General features: G+C 46.0%; 53 non-coding genes and 3 pseudogenes across 53 annotated transcripts; all 56 read left to right on the plus strand.

Moving 5' to 3' along the window:
* The first annotated feature begins 107 nt into the window (after positions 1-107).
* Positions 108-226, plus strand: LOC123436912. Its single transcript, XR_006628119.1, has one exon. It is a non-coding gene; the product is annotated as a 5S ribosomal RNA (ribosomal RNA).
* Positions 227-408: 182 nt separating this feature from the next.
* Positions 409-527, plus strand: LOC123432219. Its single transcript, XR_006623813.1, has one exon. It is a non-coding gene; the product is annotated as a 5S ribosomal RNA (ribosomal RNA).
* A 242-nt stretch (positions 528-769) lies between these two features.
* Positions 770-888, plus strand: LOC123432089. Its single transcript, XR_006623689.1, has one exon. It is a non-coding gene; the product is annotated as a 5S ribosomal RNA (ribosomal RNA).
* Positions 889-1,076: 188 nt separating this feature from the next.
* LOC123438684 lies at positions 1,077-1,195 on the plus strand. Its single transcript, XR_006629812.1, has one exon. It is a non-coding gene; the product is annotated as a 5S ribosomal RNA (ribosomal RNA).
* Positions 1,196-1,428: 233 nt separating this feature from the next.
* On the plus strand, positions 1,429-1,547 carry LOC123437285. The gene has a single exon (XR_006628474.1). It is a non-coding gene; the product is annotated as a 5S ribosomal RNA (ribosomal RNA).
* A 185-nt stretch (positions 1,548-1,732) lies between these two features.
* Positions 1,733-1,851, plus strand: LOC123435035. The gene has a single exon (XR_006626296.1). It is a non-coding gene; the product is annotated as a 5S ribosomal RNA (ribosomal RNA).
* Positions 1,852-2,042: 191 nt separating this feature from the next.
* Positions 2,043-2,161, plus strand: LOC123436833. Its single transcript, XR_006628043.1, has one exon. It is a non-coding gene; the product is annotated as a 5S ribosomal RNA (ribosomal RNA).
* Positions 2,162-2,340: 179 nt separating this feature from the next.
* LOC123436845 lies at positions 2,341-2,459 on the plus strand. Its single transcript, XR_006628054.1, has one exon. It is a non-coding gene; the product is annotated as a 5S ribosomal RNA (ribosomal RNA).
* Positions 2,460-2,642: 183 nt separating this feature from the next.
* On the plus strand, positions 2,643-2,761 carry LOC123435795. Its single transcript, XR_006627042.1, has one exon. It is a non-coding gene; the product is annotated as a 5S ribosomal RNA (ribosomal RNA).
* A 179-nt stretch (positions 2,762-2,940) lies between these two features.
* LOC123436858 lies at positions 2,941-3,059 on the plus strand. Its single transcript, XR_006628066.1, has one exon. It is a non-coding gene; the product is annotated as a 5S ribosomal RNA (ribosomal RNA).
* Positions 3,060-3,242: 183 nt separating this feature from the next.
* On the plus strand, positions 3,243-3,361 carry LOC123435913. Its single transcript, XR_006627156.1, has one exon. It is a non-coding gene; the product is annotated as a 5S ribosomal RNA (ribosomal RNA).
* A 179-nt stretch (positions 3,362-3,540) lies between these two features.
* On the plus strand, positions 3,541-3,659 carry LOC123434967. The gene has a single exon (XR_006626230.1). It is a non-coding gene; the product is annotated as a 5S ribosomal RNA (ribosomal RNA).
* A 179-nt stretch (positions 3,660-3,838) lies between these two features.
* LOC123436061 lies at positions 3,839-3,957 on the plus strand. The gene has a single exon (XR_006627298.1). It is a non-coding gene; the product is annotated as a 5S ribosomal RNA (ribosomal RNA).
* A 182-nt stretch (positions 3,958-4,139) lies between these two features.
* Positions 4,140-4,258, plus strand: LOC123436870. The gene has a single exon (XR_006628077.1). It is a non-coding gene; the product is annotated as a 5S ribosomal RNA (ribosomal RNA).
* A 181-nt stretch (positions 4,259-4,439) lies between these two features.
* Positions 4,440-4,558, plus strand: LOC123437556. The gene has a single exon (XR_006628730.1). It is a non-coding gene; the product is annotated as a 5S ribosomal RNA (ribosomal RNA).
* Positions 4,559-4,752: 194 nt separating this feature from the next.
* On the plus strand, positions 4,753-4,871 carry LOC123436881. The gene has a single exon (XR_006628088.1). It is a non-coding gene; the product is annotated as a 5S ribosomal RNA (ribosomal RNA).
* A 185-nt stretch (positions 4,872-5,056) lies between these two features.
* Positions 5,057-5,175, plus strand: LOC123437329. The gene has a single exon (XR_006628515.1). It is a non-coding gene; the product is annotated as a 5S ribosomal RNA (ribosomal RNA).
* A 199-nt stretch (positions 5,176-5,374) lies between these two features.
* On the plus strand, positions 5,375-5,493 carry LOC123437535. Its single transcript, XR_006628709.1, has one exon. It is a non-coding gene; the product is annotated as a 5S ribosomal RNA (ribosomal RNA).
* A 203-nt stretch (positions 5,494-5,696) lies between these two features.
* On the plus strand, positions 5,697-5,815 carry LOC123436892. The gene has a single exon (XR_006628099.1). It is a non-coding gene; the product is annotated as a 5S ribosomal RNA (ribosomal RNA).
* A 187-nt stretch (positions 5,816-6,002) lies between these two features.
* On the plus strand, positions 6,003-6,121 carry LOC123432598. The gene has a single exon (XR_006624172.1). It is a non-coding gene; the product is annotated as a 5S ribosomal RNA (ribosomal RNA).
* Positions 6,122-6,325: 204 nt separating this feature from the next.
* On the plus strand, positions 6,326-6,444 carry LOC123436903. The gene has a single exon (XR_006628110.1). It is a non-coding gene; the product is annotated as a 5S ribosomal RNA (ribosomal RNA).
* Positions 6,445-6,637: 193 nt separating this feature from the next.
* Positions 6,638-6,768, plus strand: LOC123433351 (annotated as a pseudogene).
* Positions 6,769-6,949: 181 nt separating this feature from the next.
* Positions 6,950-7,068, plus strand: LOC123436914. Its single transcript, XR_006628122.1, has one exon. It is a non-coding gene; the product is annotated as a 5S ribosomal RNA (ribosomal RNA).
* Positions 7,069-7,277: 209 nt separating this feature from the next.
* LOC123432615 lies at positions 7,278-7,396 on the plus strand. The gene has a single exon (XR_006624189.1). It is a non-coding gene; the product is annotated as a 5S ribosomal RNA (ribosomal RNA).
* A 195-nt stretch (positions 7,397-7,591) lies between these two features.
* On the plus strand, positions 7,592-7,722 carry LOC123433352 (annotated as a pseudogene).
* A 179-nt stretch (positions 7,723-7,901) lies between these two features.
* LOC123436926 lies at positions 7,902-8,020 on the plus strand. The gene has a single exon (XR_006628133.1). It is a non-coding gene; the product is annotated as a 5S ribosomal RNA (ribosomal RNA).
* Positions 8,021-8,229: 209 nt separating this feature from the next.
* On the plus strand, positions 8,230-8,348 carry LOC123432616. The gene has a single exon (XR_006624190.1). It is a non-coding gene; the product is annotated as a 5S ribosomal RNA (ribosomal RNA).
* Positions 8,349-8,545: 197 nt separating this feature from the next.
* On the plus strand, positions 8,546-8,664 carry LOC123437700. The gene has a single exon (XR_006628875.1). It is a non-coding gene; the product is annotated as a 5S ribosomal RNA (ribosomal RNA).
* Positions 8,665-8,846: 182 nt separating this feature from the next.
* LOC123431553 lies at positions 8,847-8,965 on the plus strand. Its single transcript, XR_006623145.1, has one exon. It is a non-coding gene; the product is annotated as a 5S ribosomal RNA (ribosomal RNA).
* Positions 8,966-9,153: 188 nt separating this feature from the next.
* On the plus strand, positions 9,154-9,272 carry LOC123438897. Its single transcript, XR_006630012.1, has one exon. It is a non-coding gene; the product is annotated as a 5S ribosomal RNA (ribosomal RNA).
* A 188-nt stretch (positions 9,273-9,460) lies between these two features.
* LOC123438105 lies at positions 9,461-9,579 on the plus strand. Its single transcript, XR_006629266.1, has one exon. It is a non-coding gene; the product is annotated as a 5S ribosomal RNA (ribosomal RNA).
* Positions 9,580-9,758: 179 nt separating this feature from the next.
* LOC123432796 lies at positions 9,759-9,877 on the plus strand. The gene has a single exon (XR_006624365.1). It is a non-coding gene; the product is annotated as a 5S ribosomal RNA (ribosomal RNA).
* Positions 9,878-10,077: 200 nt separating this feature from the next.
* LOC123435087 lies at positions 10,078-10,196 on the plus strand. The gene has a single exon (XR_006626349.1). It is a non-coding gene; the product is annotated as a 5S ribosomal RNA (ribosomal RNA).
* Positions 10,197-10,379: 183 nt separating this feature from the next.
* Positions 10,380-10,498, plus strand: LOC123436401. The gene has a single exon (XR_006627627.1). It is a non-coding gene; the product is annotated as a 5S ribosomal RNA (ribosomal RNA).
* A 221-nt stretch (positions 10,499-10,719) lies between these two features.
* Positions 10,720-10,838, plus strand: LOC123438430. The gene has a single exon (XR_006629572.1). It is a non-coding gene; the product is annotated as a 5S ribosomal RNA (ribosomal RNA).
* A 182-nt stretch (positions 10,839-11,020) lies between these two features.
* LOC123436937 lies at positions 11,021-11,139 on the plus strand. The gene has a single exon (XR_006628144.1). It is a non-coding gene; the product is annotated as a 5S ribosomal RNA (ribosomal RNA).
* A 185-nt stretch (positions 11,140-11,324) lies between these two features.
* Positions 11,325-11,443, plus strand: LOC123436801. Its single transcript, XR_006628011.1, has one exon. It is a non-coding gene; the product is annotated as a 5S ribosomal RNA (ribosomal RNA).
* A 202-nt stretch (positions 11,444-11,645) lies between these two features.
* Positions 11,646-11,764, plus strand: LOC123432711. Its single transcript, XR_006624281.1, has one exon. It is a non-coding gene; the product is annotated as a 5S ribosomal RNA (ribosomal RNA).
* Positions 11,765-11,946: 182 nt separating this feature from the next.
* Positions 11,947-12,065, plus strand: LOC123436948. The gene has a single exon (XR_006628155.1). It is a non-coding gene; the product is annotated as a 5S ribosomal RNA (ribosomal RNA).
* A 197-nt stretch (positions 12,066-12,262) lies between these two features.
* Positions 12,263-12,381, plus strand: LOC123436960. Its single transcript, XR_006628166.1, has one exon. It is a non-coding gene; the product is annotated as a 5S ribosomal RNA (ribosomal RNA).
* Positions 12,382-12,554: 173 nt separating this feature from the next.
* On the plus strand, positions 12,555-12,673 carry LOC123436893. The gene has a single exon (XR_006628100.1). It is a non-coding gene; the product is annotated as a 5S ribosomal RNA (ribosomal RNA).
* A 182-nt stretch (positions 12,674-12,855) lies between these two features.
* Positions 12,856-12,974, plus strand: LOC123436973. The gene has a single exon (XR_006628178.1). It is a non-coding gene; the product is annotated as a 5S ribosomal RNA (ribosomal RNA).
* A 197-nt stretch (positions 12,975-13,171) lies between these two features.
* Positions 13,172-13,290, plus strand: LOC123436984. The gene has a single exon (XR_006628189.1). It is a non-coding gene; the product is annotated as a 5S ribosomal RNA (ribosomal RNA).
* Positions 13,291-13,472: 182 nt separating this feature from the next.
* LOC123436996 lies at positions 13,473-13,591 on the plus strand. The gene has a single exon (XR_006628201.1). It is a non-coding gene; the product is annotated as a 5S ribosomal RNA (ribosomal RNA).
* A 188-nt stretch (positions 13,592-13,779) lies between these two features.
* LOC123437008 lies at positions 13,780-13,898 on the plus strand. Its single transcript, XR_006628212.1, has one exon. It is a non-coding gene; the product is annotated as a 5S ribosomal RNA (ribosomal RNA).
* A 173-nt stretch (positions 13,899-14,071) lies between these two features.
* Positions 14,072-14,190, plus strand: LOC123437020. The gene has a single exon (XR_006628223.1). It is a non-coding gene; the product is annotated as a 5S ribosomal RNA (ribosomal RNA).
* A 182-nt stretch (positions 14,191-14,372) lies between these two features.
* LOC123436402 lies at positions 14,373-14,491 on the plus strand. Its single transcript, XR_006627628.1, has one exon. It is a non-coding gene; the product is annotated as a 5S ribosomal RNA (ribosomal RNA).
* A 179-nt stretch (positions 14,492-14,670) lies between these two features.
* LOC123436894 lies at positions 14,671-14,789 on the plus strand. Its single transcript, XR_006628101.1, has one exon. It is a non-coding gene; the product is annotated as a 5S ribosomal RNA (ribosomal RNA).
* Positions 14,790-14,974: 185 nt separating this feature from the next.
* Positions 14,975-15,093, plus strand: LOC123437936. Its single transcript, XR_006629098.1, has one exon. It is a non-coding gene; the product is annotated as a 5S ribosomal RNA (ribosomal RNA).
* Positions 15,094-15,290: 197 nt separating this feature from the next.
* On the plus strand, positions 15,291-15,409 carry LOC123437031. Its single transcript, XR_006628234.1, has one exon. It is a non-coding gene; the product is annotated as a 5S ribosomal RNA (ribosomal RNA).
* A 182-nt stretch (positions 15,410-15,591) lies between these two features.
* Positions 15,592-15,710, plus strand: LOC123436895. Its single transcript, XR_006628102.1, has one exon. It is a non-coding gene; the product is annotated as a 5S ribosomal RNA (ribosomal RNA).
* Positions 15,711-15,904: 194 nt separating this feature from the next.
* LOC123433417 lies at positions 15,905-16,010 on the plus strand (annotated as a pseudogene).
* Positions 16,011-16,183: 173 nt separating this feature from the next.
* Positions 16,184-16,302, plus strand: LOC123437042. Its single transcript, XR_006628245.1, has one exon. It is a non-coding gene; the product is annotated as a 5S ribosomal RNA (ribosomal RNA).
* A 191-nt stretch (positions 16,303-16,493) lies between these two features.
* Positions 16,494-16,612, plus strand: LOC123432345. The gene has a single exon (XR_006623932.1). It is a non-coding gene; the product is annotated as a 5S ribosomal RNA (ribosomal RNA).
* Positions 16,613-16,791: 179 nt separating this feature from the next.
* LOC123437054 lies at positions 16,792-16,910 on the plus strand. The gene has a single exon (XR_006628256.1). It is a non-coding gene; the product is annotated as a 5S ribosomal RNA (ribosomal RNA).
* A 182-nt stretch (positions 16,911-17,092) lies between these two features.
* LOC123436935 lies at positions 17,093-17,211 on the plus strand. Its single transcript, XR_006628142.1, has one exon. It is a non-coding gene; the product is annotated as a 5S ribosomal RNA (ribosomal RNA).
* The last annotated feature ends 100 nt before the right edge of the window (positions 17,212-17,311 follow it).

The raw sequence follows: 17,311 nt of genomic DNA on the forward strand, positions 1-17,311 counted from the left end.
ATTACTGTGTGACTTTTCCCACCGCGCTTGACACCCAACGACTAGTAGTAGTAGTAGTAGTAGTAGTAGTAGGGGCAAGCATAAGTACAAATAGATAGTTGCATGTCGGATGCGATCATACCAGCACTAAAGCACTGGATCCCATCAGAACTCCGAAGTTAAGCGTGCTTGGGCGAGAGTAGTACTAGGATGGGTGACCTCCTGGGAAGTCCTTGTGTTGCATTCCCCTTTTTAAATATATTTTTGCGCCACGTGACAAGGATAATGCGGGAGCGTGATCTATATGACCTCATTTTCTTATTTTTGACGATTACTGTGTGACTTTTCCCACCGTGCTTGACACCCAACGACTAGTAGTAGTAGTAGTAGTAGGGGCAAGCATAAGGAACAAATAGATAGTTGCATGTCGGATGCGATCATACCAGCACTAAAGCACCGGATCCCATCAGAACTCCGAAGTTAAGCGTGCTTGGGCGACAGTAGTACTAGGATGGGTGACCTCCTGGGAAGTCCTCGTGGTGCATTCCCCTTTTTAAATATATTTTTGCGCCACGTGACAAGGATGACGCGGGACCGTGATCTATATGACCTCATTTTCTTATTTTTGACGATTACTGTGTGACATTTCCCACCAAGCTTGACACCCAACGACTAGTAGTAGTAGTAGTAGTAGTAGTAGTAGTAGTAGTAGTAGTAGTAGTAGTAGTAGTAGTAGTAGTAGTAGTAGTAGTAGGGGCAAGCATAAGGAACAAATAGATAGTTGCATGTCGGATGCGATCATACCAGCACTAAAGCACCGGATCCCATCAGAACTCCGAAGTTCAGCGTTCTTGGGCGAGAGTAGTACTAGGATGGGTGACCTCCTGGGAAGTCCTCGTGTTGCATTCCCCTTTTTAAATATATTTTTGCGCCACGTGACAAGGATGACGCGGGAGCGTGATCTATATGACCTCATTTTCTTATTTTTGACGATTACTGTGTGACTTTTCCCACCGCGCTTGACACCCAACGACTAGTAGTAGTAGTAGTAGTAGTAGTAGGGGCAAGCATAAGGAACAAATAGATAGTTGCATGTCGGATGCGATCATACCAGCACTAAAGCACTGGATCCCATCAGAACTCCGAAGTTAAGCGTGCTTGGGTGAGAGTAGTACTAGGATGGGTGACCTCCTGGGAAGTCCTTGTGTTGCATTCCCCTTTTTAAATATATTTTTGCGCCACGTGACAAGGATGACGCGGGAGCGTGATCTATATGACCTCATTTTCTTATTTTTGACGATTACTGTGTGACTTTTCCCTCCGCGCTTGACACCCAACGACTAGTAGTAGTAGTAGTAGTAGTAGTAGTAGTAGTAGTAGTAGTAGTAGTAGTAGTACTGGTAGTACTAGTAGGGGCAAGCATAAGGAACAAATAGATTGTTGCATGTCGGATGCGATCATACCAGCACTAAAGCACCGGATCCCATCAGAACTCCGAAGTTAAGCTTGCTTGGGCGAGAGTAGTACTAGGATGGGTGACCTCCTGGGAAGTCCTCGTGTTGCATTCCCCTTTTTAAATATATTTTTGCGCCACGTGACAAGGATGACGCGGGAGCGTGATCTATATGACCTCATTTTCTTATTTTTGACGATTACTGTGTGACTTTTCCCACCGCGCTTGACACCCAACGACTAGTAGTAGTAGTAGTAGTAGTAGGGGCAAGCATAAGGAACAAATAGATAGTTGCATGTCGGATGCGATCATACCAGCACTAAAGCACCGGATCCCATTAGAACTCCGAAGTTAAGCGTGCTTGGGCGAGAGTAGTACTAGGATGGGTGACCTCCTGGGAAGTCCTCGTGTTGCATTCCCCTTTTTAAATATATTTTTGCGCCACGTGACAAGGATGACGCGGGAGCGTGATCTATATGACCTCATTTTCTTATTTTTGACGATTACTGTGTGACTTTTCCCACCGCGCTTGACACCCAACGACTAGTAGTAGTAGTAGTAGTAGTAGTAGTAGGGGCAAGCATAAGGAACAAATAGATAGTTGCATGTCGGATGCGATCATACCAGCACTAAAGCACCGGATCCCATCAGAACTCCGAAGTTAAGCGTGCTTGGGCGAGAGTAGTACTAGGATGGGTGACCTCCTGGGAAGTCCTCGTGTTGCATTCCCCTTTTTAAATATATTTTTGCGCCACGTGACAAGGATGACGCGGGAGCGTGATCTATATGACCTCATTTTCTTATTTTTGACGATTACTGTGTGACTTTTCCCACCGCGCTTGACACCCAACGACTAGTAGTAGTAGTAGTAGGGGCAAGCATAAGGAACAAATAGATAGTTGCATGTCGGATGCGATCATACCAGCACTAAAGCACCGGATCCCATCAGAACTCCGAAGTTAAGCGTGCTTGGGCGAGAGTAGTACTAGGATGGGTGACCTCCTGGGAAGTCCTCGTGTTGCATTCCCCTTTTTAAATATATTTTTGCGCCACGTGACAAGGATGACGCGGGACCGTGATCTATATGACCTCATTTTCTATTTTTGACGATTACTGTATGACTTTTCCCACCGCGCTTGACACCCAACGACTAGTAGTAGTAGTAGTAGTAGTAGGGCAAGCATAAGGAACAAATAGATAGTTGCATGTCGAATGCGATCATACCAGCACTAAAGCACCGGATCCCATCAGAACTCCGAAGTTAAGCGTGCTTGGGCGAGAGTAGTACTAGGATGGGTGACCTCCTGGGAAGTCCTCGTGTTGCATTCCCCTTTTTAAATATATTTTTGCGCCACGTGACAAGGATGACGCGGGAGCGTGATCTATATGACCTCATTTTCTTATTTTTGACGATTACTGTGTGACTTTTCCCACCGCGCTTGACACCCAACGACTAGTAGTAGTAGTAGTAGGGGCAAGCATAAGGAACAAATAGATAGTTGCATGTCGGATGCGATCATACCAGCACTAAAGCACCGGATCCCATCAGAACTCCGAAGTTAAGCGTGCTTGGGCGAGAGTAGTACTAGGATGGGTGACCTCCTGGGAAGTCCTCGTGTTGCATTCCCCTTTTTAAATATATTTTTGCGCCACGTGACAAGGATGACGCGGGACCGTGATCTATATGACCTCATTTTCTATTTTTGACGATTACTGTATGACTTTTCCCACCGCGCTTGACACCCAACGACTAGTAGTAGTAGTAGTAGTAGTAGGGCAAGCATAAGGAACAAATAGATAGTTGCATGTCGAATGCGATCATACCAGCACTAAAGCACCGGATCCCATCAGAACTCCGAAGTTAAGCGTGCTTGGGCGAGAGTAGTACTAGGATGGGTGACCTCCTGGGAAGTCCTCGTGTTGCATTCCCCTTTTTAAATATATTTTTGCGCCACGTGACAAGGATGACGCGGGAGCGTGATCTATATGACCTCATTTTCTTATTTTTGACGATTACTGTGTGACTTTTCCCACCGCGCTTGACACCCAACGACTAGTAGTAGTAGTAGTAGGGGCAAGCATAAGGAACAAATAGATAGTTGCATGTCGGATGCGATCATACCAGCACTAAAGCACCGGATCCCATCAGAACTCCGAAGTTAAGCGTGCTTGGGCGAGAGTAGTACTAGGATGGGTGACCTCTTGGGAAGTCCTCGTGTTGCATTCCCCTTTTTAAATATATTTTTGCGCCACGTGACAAGGATGACGCGGGACCGTGATTTATATGACCTCATTTTCTTATTTTTGACGATTACTGTGTGACTTTTCCCACCGCGCTTGACACCCAACGACTACTACTAGTAGTAGTAGGGGCAAGCATAAGGAACAAATAGATAGTTGCATGTCGGATGCGATCATACCAGCACTAAAGCACCGGATCCCATCAGAACTCCAAAGTTAAGCGTGCTTGGGCGAGAGTAGTACTAGGATGGGTGACCTCCTGGGAAGTCCTCGTGTTGCATTCCCCTTTTTAAATATATTTTTGCGCCACGTGACAAGGATGACGCGGGAACGTGATCTATATGACCTCATTTTCTTATTTTTGACGATTACTGTGTGACTTTTCCCACCGCGCTTGACACCCAACGACTAGTAGTAGTAGTAGTAGTAGGGGCAAGCATAAGGAACAAATAGATAATTGCATGTCGGATGCGATCATACCAGCACTAAAGCACCGGATCCCATCAGAACTCCGAAGTTAAGCGTGCTTGGGCGAGAGTAGTACTAGGATGGGTGACCTCCTGGGAAGTCCTCGTGTTGCATTCCCCTTTTTAAATATATTTTTGCGCCACGTGACAAGGATGACGCGGGACCGTGATCTATATGACCTCATTTTCTTATTTTTGACGATTACTGTATGACTTTTCCCACCGCGCTTGACACCCAACGACTAGTAGTAGTAGTAGTAGTAGGGCAAGCATAAGGAACAAATAGATAGTTGCATGTCGAATGCGATCATACCAGCACTAAAGCACCGGATCCCATCAGAACTCCGAAGTTAAGCGTGCTTGGGCGAGAGTAGTACTAGGATGGGTGACCTCTTGGGAAGTCCTCGTGTTGCATTCCCCTATTTAAATATATTTTTGCGCCACGTGACAAGGATGACGCGGGAGCGTGATCTATATGACCTCATTTTCTTATTTTTGACGATTACTGTGTGACTTTTCCCACCGCGCTTGACACCCAACGACTAGTAGTAGTAGTAGTAGTAGTAGTAATAGTAGGGGCAAGCATAAGGAACAAATAGATAGTTGCATGTCGGATGCGATCATACCAGCACTAAAGCACCGGATCCCATCAGAACTCCGAAGTTAAGCGTGCTTGGGCGAGAGTAGTACTAGGATGGGTGACCTCCTGGGAAGTCCTCGTGTTGCATTCCCCTTTTTAAATATATTTTTGCGCCACGTGACAAGGATGACGCGGGACCGTGATCTATATGACCTCATTTTCTTATTTTTGACGATTACTGTGTGACTTTTCCCACCGCGCTTGACACCCAACGACTAGTACTAGTAGTAGTAGTAGTAGGGGCAAGCATAAGGAACAAATAGATAGTTGCATGTCGGATGCGATCATACCAGCACTAAAGCACCGGATCCCATCAGAACTCCGAAGTTAAGCGTGCTTGGGCGAGAGTATTACTAGGATGGGTGACCTCCTGGGAAGTCCTCGTGTTGCATTCCCCTTTTTAAATATATTTTTGCGCCACGTGACAAGGATGACGCGGGAACGTGGTCTATATGACCTCATTTTCTTATTTTTGATGATTACTGTGTGACTTTTCCCACCGCGCTTGACACCCAACGACTAGTAGTAGTAGTAGTAGTAGTAGTAGTAGTAGTAGTAGGGGCAACATAAGGAACAAATAGATAGTTGCATGTCGGATGCGATCATACCAGCACTAAAGCACCGGATCCCATCAGAACTCCGAAGTTAAGCGTGCTTGGGCGAGAGTAGTACTAGGATGGGTGACCTCCTGGGAAGTCCTCATGTTGCATTCCCCTTTTTAAATATATTTTTGCGCCACGTGACAAGGATGACGCGGGACCGTGATCTATATGACCTCATTTTTTTATTTTTGACGATTACTGTGTGACTTTTCCCACCGCGCTTGACACCCAACGACTAGTAGTAGTAGTAGTAGTAGTAGTAGTAGTAGTAGTAATAGGGGCAAGCATAAGGAACAAATAGATAGTTGCATGTCGGATGCGATCATACCAGCACTAAAGCACCGGATCCCATCAGAACTCCGAAGTTAAGCGTGCTTGGGCGAGAGTAGTACTAGGATGGGTGACCTCCTGGGAAGTCCTCGTGTTGCATTCCCCTTTTTAAATATATTTTTGCGCCACGTGACAAGGATGACGCGGGACCGTGATCTATATGACCTCATTATCTTATTTTTGACGATTACTGTGTGACTTTCCCACCGCGCTTGACACCCAACGACTAGTACTAGTAGTAGTAGTAGTAGTAGGGGCAAGCATAAGGAACAAATAGATAGTTGCATGTCGGATGCGATCATACCAGCACTAAAGCATCGCATCCCATTAGAACTCCGAAGTTAAGCGTGCTTGGGCGAGAGTAGTACTAGGATGGGTGACCTCCTGGGAAGTCCTCGTGTTGCATTCCCCTTTTTAAATATATTTTTGCGCCACGTGACAAGGATGACGCGGGAACGTGATCTATATGACCTCATTTTCTTATTTTTGATGATTACTGTGTGACTTTTCCCACCGAGCTTGACACCCAACGACTAGTAGTAGTAGTAGTAGTAGTAGTAGTAGTAGTAGTAGTAGTAGGCAAGCATAAGGAACAAATAGATAGTTGCATGTCGGATGCGATCATACCAGCACTAAAGCACCGGATCCCATCAGAACTCCGAAGTTAAGCGTGCTTGGGCGAGAGTAGTACTAGGATGGGTGACCTCCTGGGAAGTCCTCGTGTTGCATTCCCCTTTTTAAATATATTTTTGCGCCACGTGACAAGGATGACGCGGGAGCGTGATCTATATGACCTCATTTTCTTATTTTTGACGATTACTGTGTGACTTTTCCCACCGCGCTTGACACCCAACGACTAGTAGTAGTAGTAGTAGTAGTAGTAGTAGTAGGGCAAGCATAAGGAACAAATAGATAGTTGCATGTCGGATGCGATCATACCAGCACTAAAGCACCGGATCCCATCAGAACTCCGAAGTTAAGCGTGCTTGGCCGAGAGTAGTACTAGGATGGGTACTAGGATGGGTGACCTCCTCGGAAGTCCTCGTGTTGCATTCCCCTTTTTAAATATATTTTTGCGCCACGTGACAAGGATGACGCGGGAGCGTGATCTATATGACCTCATTTTCTTATTTTTGACGATTACTGTGTGACTTTTCCCACCGCGCTTGACACCCAACGACTAGTAGTAGTAGTAGTAGTAGGGCAAGCATAAGGAACAAATAGATAGTTGCATGTCGGATGCGATCATACCAGCACTAAAGCACCGGATCCCATCAGAACTCCGAAGTTAAGCGTGCTTGGGCGAGAGTAGTACTAGGATGGGTGACCTCCTGGGAAGTCCTCGTGTTGCATTCCCCTTTTTAAATATATTTTTGCGCCACGTGACAAGGATGACGCGGGAACGTGATCTATATGACCTCATTTTCTTATTTTTGACGATTACTGTGTGACTTTTCCCACCGCGCTTGACACCCAACGACTAGTAGTAGTAGTAGTAGTAGTAGTAGTAGTAGTAGTAGTAGTAGTAGGGGCAAGCATAAGGAACAAATAGATAGTTGCATGTCGGATGCGATCATACCAGCACTAAAGCATCGGATCCCATCAGAACTCCGAAGTTAAGCGTGCTTGGGCGAGAGTAGTACTAGGATGGGTGACCTCTTGTGATGTCCTCGTGTTGCATTCCCCTTTTTAAATATATTTTTGCGCCACGTGACAAGGATGACGCGGGAGCGTGATCTATATGACCTCATTTTCTTATTTTTGACGATTATTGTGTGACTTTTCCCACCGCGCTTGACACCGAACGACTAGTAGTAGTAGTAGTAGTAGTAGTAGTAGTAGGGGGCAAGCATAAGGAACAAATAGATAATTGCATGTCGGATGCGATCATACCAGCACTAAAGCACCGGATCCCATCAGAACTCCGAAGTTAAGCGTGCTTGGCCGAGAGTAGTACTAGGATGGGTACTAGGATGGGTGACCTCCTCGGAAGTCCTCGTGTTGCATTCCCCTTTTTAAATATATTTTTGCGCCACGTGACAAGGATGACGCGGGAGCGTGATCTATATGACCTCATTTTCTTATTTTTGACGATTACTGTGTGACTTTTCCCACCGCGCTTGACACCCAACGACTAGTAGTAGTAGTAGTAGGGGCAAGCATAAGGAACAAATAGATAGTTGCATGTCGGATGCGATCATACCAGCACTAAAGCACCGGATCCCATCAGAACTCCGAAGTTAAGCGTGCTTGGGCGAGAGTAGTACTAGGATGGGTGACCTCCTGGGAAGTCCTCGTGTTGCATTCCCCTTTTTAAATATATTTTTGCGCCACGTGACAAGGATGACGCGGGACCGTGATCTATATGACCTCATTTTCTTATTTTTGACGATTACTGTGTGACTTTTCCCACCGCGCTTGACACCCAACGACTAGTAGTAGTAGTAGTAGTAGTAGTAGTAGTAGTAGTAGTAGTAGTAGGGGCAAGCATAAGGAACAAATAGATAGTTGCATGTCGGATGCGATCATACCAGCACTAAAGCATCGGATCCCATCAGAACTCCGAAGTTAAGCGTGCTTGGGCGAGAGTAGTACTAGGATGGGTGACCTCTTGTGATGTCCTCGTGTTGCATTCCCCTTTTTAAATATATTTTTGCGCCACGTGACAAGGATGACGCGGGAGCGTGATCTATATGACCTCATTTTCTTATTTTTGACGATTATTGTGTGACTTTTCCCACCGCGCTTGACACCGAACGACTAGTAGTAGTAGTAGTAGTAGTAGTAGTAGTAGTAGGGGCAAGCATAAGGAACAAATAGATAATTGCATGTCGGATGCGATCATAGCAGCACTAAAGCACCGGATCCCATCAGAACTCCGAAGTTAAGCGTGCTTGGGCGAGAGTAGTACTAGGATGGGTGACCTCCTGGGAAGTCCTCGTGTTGCATTCCCCTTTTTAAATATATTTTTGCGCCACGTGACAAGGATGACGCGGGACCGTGATCTATATGACCTCATTTTCTTATTTTTGACGATTATAGTGTGACTTTTCCCACCGCGCTTGACACCCAACGACTAGTAGTAGTAGTAGTAGTAGGGGCAAGCATAAGGAACAAATAGATAGTTGAAGGTCGGATGCGATCATACCAGCACTAAAGCACCGGATCCCATCAGAACTCCGAAGTTAAGCGTGCTTTGGCGAGAGTAGTACTAGGATGGGTGACCTCCTGTGAAGTCCTCGTGTTGCATTCCCCTTTTTAAATATATTTTTGCGCCACGTGACAAGGATGACGCGGGACCGTGATCTATATGACCTCATTTTCTTATTTTTGACGATTACTGTGTGACTTTTCCCACCGCGCTTGACACCCAACGACTAGTAGTAGTAGTAGTAGTAGTAGTAGGGGCAAGCATAAGGAACAAATAGATAGTTGCATGTCGGATGCGATCATACCAGCACTAAAGCACCGGATCCCATCAGAACTCCGAAGTTAAGCGTGCTTGGGCGAGAGTAGTACTAGGATGGGTGACCTCCTGTGATGTCCTCGTGTTGCATTCCCCTTTTTAAATATATTTTTGCGCCACGTGACAAGGATGACGCGGGAGCGTGATCTATATGACCTCATTTTCTTATTTTTGACGATTATTGTGTGACTTTTCCCACCGCGCTTGACACCCAACGACTAGTAGTAGTAGTAGTAGTAGTAGTAGGGGCAAGCATAAGGAACAAATAGATAGTTGCATGTCGGATGCGATCATACCAGCACTAAAGCACCTGATCCCATCAGAACTCCGAAGTTAAGCGTGCTTGGGCGAGAGTAGTACTAGGATGGGTGACCTTCTGGGAAGTCCTCGTGTTGCATTCCTCTTTTTAAATATATTTTTGCGCCACGTGACAAGGATGACGCGGGACCGTGATCTATATGACCTCATTTTCTTATTTTTGACGATTATAGTGTGACTTTTCCCACCGCGCTTGACACCCAATGACTAGTAGTAGTAGTAGTAGGGGCAAGCATAAGGAACAAATAGATAGTTGCATGTCGGATGCGATCATACCAACACTAAAGCACCGGATCCCATCAGAACTCCGAAGTTAAGCGTGCTTTGGCGAGAGTAGTACTAGGATGGGTGACCTCCTGTGAAGTCCTCGTGTTGCATTCCCCTTTTTAAATATATTTTTGCGCCACGTGACAAGGATGACGCGGGACCGTGATCTATATGACCTCATTTTCTTATTTTTGACGATTACTGTGTGACTTTTCCCACCGCGCTTGACACCCAACGACTAGTAGTAGTAGTAGTAGTAGTAGTAGTAGTAGTAGTAGGGGCAAGCATAAGGAACAAATAGATAGTTGCATGTCGGATGCGATCATACCAGCACTAAAGCACCGGATCCCATCAGAACTCCGAAGTTAAGCGTGCTTGGGCGAGAGTAGTACTAGGATGGGTGACCTTCTGGGAAGTCCTCGTGTTGCATTCCCCTTTTTAAATATATTTTTGCGTCACGTGACAAGGATGACGCGGGAGCGTGATCTATATGACCTCATTTTTTTTATTTTTAACGATTACTGTGTGACTTTTCCCACCGCGCTTGACACCCAGCGACTAGTAGTAGTAGTAGTAGTAGGGGCAAGCATAAGGAACAAATAGATAGTTGCATCTCGGATGCGATCATACCAGCACTAAAGCATCGGATCCCATCAGAACTCCGAAGTTAAGCGTGCTTGGGCGAGAGTAGTACTAGGATGGGTGACCTCCTGGGAAGTCCTCGTGTTGCATTCCCCTTTTTAAATATATTTTTGCGCCACGTGACAAGGATGACGCGGGAGCGTGATCTATATGACCTCATTTTCTTATTTTTGACGATTACTGTGTGACTTTTCCCATCGCGCTTGACACCCAACGACTAGTAGTAGTAGTAGTAGTAGTAGTAGTAGTAGTAGTAGTAGTAGTAGTAGTAGTAGTAGGGGCAAGCATAAGGAACAAATAGATAGTTGCATGTCGGATGCGATCATACCAGCACTAAAGCACCGGATCCCATCAGAACTCCGAAGTTAAGCGTGCTTGGGCGATAGTAGTACTACGATGGGTGACCTCCTGGGAAGTCCTCGTGTTGCATTCCCCTTTTTAAATATATTTTTGCGCCACGTGACAAGGATGACGCGGGAGCGTGATCTATATGACCTCATTTTCTTATTTTTGACGATTACTGTGTGACTTTTCCCACCGCGCTTGACACCCAACGACTAGTAGTAGTAGTAGTAGTAGGGGCAAGCATAAGGAACAAATAGATAGTTGCATGTCGGATGCGATCATACCAGCACTAAAGCACCGGATCCCATCAGAACTCCGAAGTTAAGCGTGCTTGGGCGAGAGTAGTACTAGGATGGGTGACCTCCTGGGAAGTCCTCGTGTTGCATTCCCCTTTTTAAATATATTTTTGCGCCACGTGACAAGGATGACGCGGGAGCGTGATCTATATGACCTCATTTTCTTATTTTTGACGATTACTGTGTGACTTTTCCCACCGCGCTTGACACCCAACGACTAGTAGTAGTAGTAGTAGTAGTAGGGGCAAGCATAAGGAACAAATAGATAGTTGCATGTCGGATGCGATCATACCAGCACTAAAGCACCGGATCCCATCAGAACTCCGAAGTTAAGCGTGCTTGGGCGAGAGTAGTACTAGGATGGGTGACCTTCTGGGAAGTCCTCGTGTTGCATTTTCCTCTTTTTAAATATATTTTTGCGCCACGTGACAAGGATGACGCGGGAGCGTGATCTATATGACCTCATTTTCTTATTTTTGACGATTACTGTGTGACTTTTCCCACCGCGCTTGACACCCAACGACTAGTAGTAGTAGTAGTAGTAGTAGTAGTAGTAGTAGTAGGGGCAAGCATAAGGAACAAATAGATAGTTGCATGTCGGATGCGATCATACCAGCACTAAAGCACCCGATCCTATGAGAACTCCGAAGTTAAGCGTGCTTGGGCGAGAGTAGTACTAGGATGGGTGACCTCCTGGGAAGTCCTCGTGTTGCATTCCCCTTTTTAAATATATTTTTGCGCCACGTGACAAGGATGACGCGGGAGCGTGATCTATATGACCTCATTTTCTTATTTTTGACGATTACTGTGTGAGTTTTCCCACCGCGCTTGACACCCAACGACTAGTAGTAGTAGTAGTAGTAGGGGCAAGCATAAGGAACAAATAGATAGTTGCATGTCGGATGCGATCATACCAGCACTAAAGCACCGGATCCCATCAGAACTCCGAAGTTAAGCGTGCTTGGGCGAGAGTAGTACTAGGATGGGTGACCTCCTGGGAAGTCCTCGTGTTGCATTCCCCTTTTTAAATATATTTTTGCGCCACGTGACAAGGATGACGCGGGAGCGTGATCTATATGACCTCATTTTCTTATTTTTGACGATTACTGTGTGACTTTTCCCACCGCGCTTGACACCCAACGACTAGTAGTAGTAGTAGTAGTAGTAGTAGTAGTAGTAGGGGCAATCATAAGGAACAAATAGATAGTTGAATGTTGGATGCGATCATACCAGCACTAAAGCACCGGATCCCATCAGAACTCCGAAGTTAAGCGTGCTTGGGCGAGAGTAGTACTAGGATGGGTGACCTCCTGGGAAGTCCTCGTGTTGCATTCCCCTTTTTAAATATATTTTTGCGCCACGTGACAAGGATGACGCGGGACCGTGATCTATATGACCTCATTTTCTTATTTTTGACGATTACTGTGTGACTTTTCCCACCGCGCTTGACACCCAACGACTAGTAGTAGTAGGGGCAAGCATAAGGAACAAATAGATAGTTGCATGTCGGATGCGATCATACCAGCACTAAAGCACCGGATCCCATCAGAACTCCGAAGTTAAGCGTGCTTGGGCGAGAGTAGTACTAGGATGGCTGACCTCCTGGGAAGTCCTCGTGTTGCATTCCCCTTTTTAAATATATTTTTGCGCCACGTGACAAGGATGACGCGGGAGCGTGATCTATATGACCTCATTTTCTTATTTTTGACGATTACTGTGTGACTTTTCCCACCGCGCTTGACACCCAACGACTAGTAGTAGTAGTAGTAGTAGGGGCAAGCATAAGGAACAAATAGATAGTTGCATGTCGGATGCGATCATACCAGCACTAAAGCACCGGATCCCATCAGAACTCCGAAGTTAAGCGTGCTTGGGCGAGAGTAGTACTAGGATGGGTGACCTCCTGGGAAGTCCTCGTGTTGCATTCCCCTTTTTAAATATATTTTTGCGCCACGTGACAAGGATGACGCGGGAGCGTGATCTATATGACCTCATTTTCTTATTTTTGACGATTACTGTGTGACTTTTCCCACCGCGCTTGACACCCAACGACTAGTAGTAGTAGTAGTAGTAGTAGTAGTAGTAGTAGGGGCAATCATAAGGAACAAATAGATAGTTGAATGTTGGATGCGATCATACCAGCACTAAAGCACCGGATCCCATCAGAACTCCGAAGTTAAGCGTGCTTGGGCGAGAGTAGTACTAGGATGGGTGACCTCCTGGGAAGTCCTCGTGTTGCATTCCCCTTTTTAAATATATTTTTGCGCCACGTGACAAGGATGACGCGGGACCGTGATCTATATGACCTCATTTTCTTATTTTTGACGATTACTGTGTGACTTTTCCCACCGCGCTTGACACCCAACGACTAGTAGTAGTAGTAGTAGTAGGGGCAAGCATAAGGAACAAATAGATAGTTGCATGTCGGATGCGATCATACCAGCACTAAAGCACCGGATCCCATCAGAACTCCGAAGTTAAGCGTGCTTGGGCGAGAGTAGTACTAGGATGGGTGACCTCCTGGGAAGTCCTCGTGTTGCATTCCCCTTTTTAAATATATTTTTGCGCCACGTGACAAGGATGACGCGGGAGCGTGATCTATATGACCTCATTTTCTTATTTTTGACGATTACTGTGTGACTTTTCCCACCGCGCTTGACACCCAACGACTAGTAGTAGTAGTAGTAGTAGTAGTAGGGGCAATCATAAGGAACAAATAGATAGTTGAATGTTGGATGCGATCATACCAGCACTAAAGCACCGGATCCCATCAGAACTCCGAAGTTAAGCGTGCTTGGGCGAGAGTAGTACTAGGATGGGTGACCTCCTGGGAAGTCCTCGTGTTGCATTCCCCTTTTTAAATATATTTTTGCGCCACGTGACAAGGATGACGCTGGACCGTGATCTATATGACCTCATTTTCTTATTTTTGACGATTACTGTGTGACTTTTCCCACCGCGCTTGACACCCAACGACTAGTAGTAGTAGGGGCAAGCATAAGGAACAAATAGATAGTTGCATGTCGGATGCGATCATACCAGCACTAAAGCACCGGATCCCATCAGAACTCCGAAGTTAAGCGTGCTTGGGCGAGAGTAGTACTAGGATGGGTGACCTCCTGGGAAGTCCTCGTGTTGCATTCCCCTTTTTAAATATATTTTTGCGCCACGTGACAAGGATGACGCGGGAGCGTGATCTATATGACCTCATTTTCTTATTTTTGACGATTACTGTGTGACTTTTCCCACCGCGCTTGACACCCAACGACTAGTAGTAGTAGTAGTAGTAGGGGCAAGCATAAGGAACAAATAGATAGTTGCATGTCGGATGCGATCATACCAGCACTAAAGCATCGGATCCCATCAGAACTCCGAAGTTAAGCGTGCTTGGGCGAGAGTAGTACTAGGATGGGTGACCTCCTGGGAAGTCCTCGTGTTGCATTCCCCTTTTTAAATATATTTTTGCGCCACGTGACAAGGATGACGCGGGAGCGTGATCTATATGACCTCATTTTCTTATTTTTGACGATTACTGTGTGACTTTTCCCACCGCGCTTGACATCCAACGACTAGTAGTAGTAGTAGTAGGGGCAAGCATAAGGAACAAATAGATAGTTCCATGTCGGATGCGATCATACCAGCACTAAAGCACCGGATCCCATCAGAACTCCGAAGTTAAGCGTGCTTGGGCGAGAGTAGTACTAGGATGGCTGACCTCCTGGGAAGTCCTCGTGTTGCATTCCCCTTTTTAAATATATTTTTGCGCCACGTGACAAGGATGACGCGGGAGCGTGATCTATATGACCTCATTTTCTTATTTTTGACGATTACTGTGTGACTTTTCCCACCGCGCTTGACACCCAACGACTAGTAGTAGTAGTAGTAGTAGTAGGGGCAAGCATAAGGAACAAATAGATAGTTGCATGTCGGATGCGATCATACCAGCACTAAAGCACCGGCTCCCATCAGAACTCCGAAGTTAAGCGTGCTTGGGCGAGAGTAGTACTAGGATGGGTGACCTCCTGGGAAGTCCTCGTGTTGCATTCCTCTTTTTAAATATATTTTTGCGCCACGTGACAAGGATGACGCGGGAGCGTGATCTATATGACCTCATTTTTTTATTTTTGACGATTACTGTGTGACTTTTCCCACCGCGCTTGACACCCAACGACTAGTAGTAGTAGTAGTAGTAGTAGTAGTAGTAGTAGGGGCAAGCATAAGGAACAAATAGATAGTTGCATGTCGGATGCGATCATACCAGCACTAAAGCACCGGATCCCATCAGAACTCCGAAGTTAAGCGTGCTTGGGCGAGAGTAGTACTAGGATGGGTGACCTCCTGGGAAGTCCTCGTGTTGCATTCCCCTTTTTAAATATATTTTTGCGCCACGTGACAAGGATGACGCGGGAGCGTGATCTATATGACCTCATTTTCTTATTTTTGACGATTACTGTGTGAGTTTTCCCACCGCGCTTGAAACCCAACGACTAGTAGTAGTAGTAGTAGTAGGGGCAAGCATAAGGAACAAATAGATAGTTCCATGTCGGATGCGATCATACCAGCACTAAAGCACCGGATCCCATCAGAACTCCGAAGTTAAGCGTGCTTGGGCGAGAGTAGTACTAGGATGGCTGACCTCCTGGGAAGTCCTCGTGTTGCATTCCCCTTTTTAAATATATTTTTGCGCCACGTGACAAGGATGACGCGGGAGCGTGATCTATATGACCTCATTTTCTTATTTTTGACGATTACTGTGTGACTTTTCCCACCGCGCTTGACACCCAACGACTAGTAGTAGTAGTAGTAGTAGTAGTAGTAGTAGGGGCAATCATAAGGAACAAATAGATAGTTGCATGTCGGATGCGATCATACCAGCACTAAAGCACCGGATCCCATCAGAACTCCGAAGTTAAGCGTGCTTGGGCGAGAGTAGTACTAGGATGGGTGACCTCGTGTTGCATTCCCCTTTTTAAATATATTTTTGCGCCACGTGACAAGGATGACGCGGGACCGTGATCTATATGACCTGATTTTCTTATTTTTGACGATTACTGTGTGACTTTTCCCACCGCGCTTGACACCCAACGACTAGTAGTAGTAGGGGCAAGCATAAGGAACAAATAGATAGTTGCATGTCGGATGCGATCATACCAGCACTAAAGCACCGGATCCCATCAGAACTCCGAAGTTAAGCGTGCTTGGGCGAGAGTAGTACTAGGATGGGTGACCTCCTGGGAAGTCCTCGTGTTGCATTCCCCTTTTTAAATATATTTTTGCGCCACGTGACAAGGATGACGCGGGAGCGTGATCTATATGACCTCATTTTCTTATTTTTGACGATTACTGTGTGACTTTTCCCACCGCGCTTGACACCCAACGACTAGTAGTAGTAGTAGTAGTAGTAGTAGTAGGGGCAAGCATAAGGAACAAATAGATAGTTGCATATCGGATGCGATCATACCAGCACTAAAGCACCGGATCCCATCAGAACTCCGAAGTTAAGCGTGCTTGGGCGATAGTAGTAATAGGATGGGTGACCTCCTGGGAAGTCCTCGTGTTGCATTCCCCTTTTTAAATATATTTTTGCGCCACGTGACAAGGATGACGCGGGAGCGTGATCTATATGACCTCATTTTCTTATTTTTGACGATTACTGTGTGACTTTTCCCACCGCGCTTGACACCCAACGACTAGTAGTAGTAGTAGTAGGGGCAAGCATAAGGAACAAATAGATAGTTGCATGTCGGATGCGATCATACCAGCACTAAAGCACCGGATCCCATCAGAACTCCGAAGTTAAGCGTGCTTGGGCGAGAGTAGTACTAGGATGGGTGACCTCCTGGGAAGTCCTCGTGTTGCATTCCCCTTTTTAAATATATTTTTGCGCCACGTGACAAGGATGACGCGGGACCGTGATCTATATGACCTCATTTTCTTATTTTTGACGATTACTGTGTGACTTTTCCCACCGCGCTTGACACCCAACGACTAGTAGTAGTAGTAGTAGTAGGGGCAAGCATAAGGAACAAATAGATAGTTACATGTCGGATGCGATCATACCAGCACTAAAGCACCGGATCCCATCAGAACTCCGAAGTTAAGCGTGCTTGGGCGAGAGTAGTACTAGGATGGGTGACCTCCTGGAAAGTCCTCGTGTTGCATTCCCCTTTTTAAATATATTTTTGCGCCACGTGACAAGGATGACGCGGGACCGTGATCTATATGACCTCATTTTCTTATTTTTGACGATTACTGTGTGACTTTT

The sequence above is a fragment of the Hordeum vulgare genome, chromosome 2H (assembly GCF_904849725.1).
Source record: "Hordeum vulgare subsp. vulgare chromosome 2H, MorexV3_pseudomolecules_assembly, whole genome shotgun sequence".
In the NCBI taxonomy this organism is placed as follows: domain Eukaryota; kingdom Viridiplantae; phylum Streptophyta; class Magnoliopsida; order Poales; family Poaceae; genus Hordeum; species Hordeum vulgare.